A 2,500-nucleotide genomic window follows, 5' to 3' on the forward strand; every position below is an offset into this window, starting at 1 on the left:
CCGTTTCTCAGGCTCCCTCTCCGGAATCGAACCCTAATTCTCCGTCACCCGTCACCACCATGGTAGGCCCCTATCCTACCATCGAAAGTTGATAGGGCAAAATTTGAATGATGCGTCGCCGGCACGAAGGCCGTGCGATCCGTCAAGTTATCATGAATCATCGGATCGGCGGGCAGAGCCCGCGTCAGCCTTTTATCTAATAAATGCGCCCCTCCCGGAAGTCGGGGTTTGTTGCACGTATTAGCTCTAGAATTACTACGGTTATCCGAGTAGCACGTACCATCAAACAAACTATAACTGATTTAATGAGCCATTCGCAGTTTCACAGTTCGAATTAGTTCATACTTGCACATGCATGGCTTAATCTTTGAGACAAGCATATGACTACTGGCAGGATCAACCAGGTAGCACGTCCTCGCAGACGGGCCAGCGCCGGCCTACGCGCGGAGGCGTCGTGCCGGGCTGGCCGTCGTTCGTTCGGGCGGACCGATTCTTGGGCGCGTGACGCCAACGCGTCTCCGGCCTTCAGCGTGAGCCACATCCGAGACCAAAAGCGCCAGCGAGGTGTCCTCGGTGCCGCCGGCCATAGGCTGACGGCGGCACGAGGCAAACGCCGCGGGCGCTCTCGAGCCGACGAGCCGCACCCCGGGGGGTGAGCTCGACGAAGGCAACGTGTATCGAGCACGGCTTCCCGTGGGACGGGTAGCAGCACGCAAGCACTTCTCAACGCAGCAGGCACGGGATGCCCGCACGAGCGATGGGACACGGGCGCCGGGAGTCGGCCGCACGGCAGCGGGGGTCCTCCAAGCAGTCACGGGTCCAAGACAACTCATGCGCCAGCGTAGCCGCTACGATCGAGCCATCCAAAGCATCCCTCCGCGCTGGGCGCGGCGGGTCTGCTTGCGAGGACGGCGACCGAAGGTCCACCGAGCGCGGGAGAAACGGAAAACGCATCGAGCAACGGGCCATCCCACGGTGCAGCCACTCGTCCAGGGCGTCTGGCCGGCGGTAGCCAGCCATAGCCGGTCGTGGCTGCGTCACGGCCGAACCACGGCCGGCCAGGCAGCCAACAGCGCCAGCCGGAGCTGGGCGCGGTAGGGTGCCGACCGGCCACGGCTAGGCCGCGAGGGGGTGCGGGGCTCGGCCGAGGAGACCTGGAGGAGACGCTGGAAACGCTATGGTTTCAGCAGCGTTTCGCCCGGGTTTCGGCTGCACGAGTTCCCTACCCCCTACTATACCTGAGGGGCATACCCCCTCCCAGGACTTCGGGGAGTTCTGCCTTCAGAAAACCAGGGCATTTTCCCAGTACCCCACGAAACCCATCTAAGATGGCTGGACACAGCGTTTTTGCTCAGAATCAGGGGTTTCGCTAGCGTGACCCGTTTTCCCTCACGGGTGCACCCGAACTTCCACGTCTCACGCGGGGGGACCACGGGAGGGTCCCGTGCCCTTCCACGTGCCCGTTTTCGCGGCCGTGGCCGAAAATCCGTTTTTGGCCCGTTCGCCATGGCGAACCCCTCGTTTTCACCCGAAACGCAAGGCCGAACAGCCCTGCCGCCCGTTGCCTTGCGTCTCCTCCCGTTTTCCCTCCGTTCCACCGTGCCCTTCAACCGAGACCTACGTAGCAGCCTCGGTGTCTTTCCACGCGCTTGGACTTAGCCCGTTTTCGCGGCCGTGGCCGAACCGTTTTTTTCGGCCCGCGCGCCATGGCGAACTCCTCGTTTTCAGCCCATACGCAAGGCCGAACAGCCCTGCCGCCCGTCGCCGCGCGCCTCCTCCCGTTTTCCCTCCGTTCCACCTTTACCTTCACTCAAGACATGCGCTCTAGGTTCGGTGTCTTTCCACACGCTGGGACTTAGCCCGTTTTCGCGGCCGTGGCCGAACCGTTGTTTTCGGCCCGCGCGCCATGGCGAACCCCTCGTTTTCGGCCCAGACGCAAGGCCGAACAGCCATGCCGCCCGTCGCCTTGCGCCTCCGTGCCGTTTTCCCTCCGTTCCGCCATGCCCTTCACCCAAGACATACATATTACCTTCGGTGTCTTTCCACACGCTTGGACTTAGCTTATTTCCGGGGCCATGCCCGAACCTCGGTTTTCGGCCCGCGCGCCATGGCGAACCCCTTGTTTTCAGCCCAGGCGCAAGGCCGAACGGCCCTGCCGCTCGTCGCCGCGCGCCTCCTCCCGTTTTCCCTCCGTTCCACCTTGCGCTTCAATCAAGACATGCACTTTAGGTTCGGTGTCTTTCCACACGCTTGGACTTAGCTTATTTTCGAGTTCGTGCCCGAGCCTCCGTTTTCGGCCCGTGCGCCATGGCGAACCCCTCGTTTTCAGCCCAGACGCAAGGCCGAACGGCCCTGCCGCCCGTCGTCGCGTGCCTCCGTGTCGTTTTCCCTCCGTTCCACCGTGCCCTTCACCCAAGACTTACACATTAGCTTCGGTGTCTTTCTACACGCTTGGACTTAGCTTATTTCCGAGGCCGTGGCCGAACCGTTGTTTTCGGCC

The sequence above is a fragment of the Zea mays genome, unplaced genomic scaffold (assembly GCF_902167145.1).
Source record: "Zea mays cultivar B73 unplaced genomic scaffold, Zm-B73-REFERENCE-NAM-5.0 scaffold_224, whole genome shotgun sequence".
In the NCBI taxonomy this organism is placed as follows: Eukaryota; Viridiplantae; Streptophyta; class Magnoliopsida; order Poales; family Poaceae; genus Zea; species Zea mays.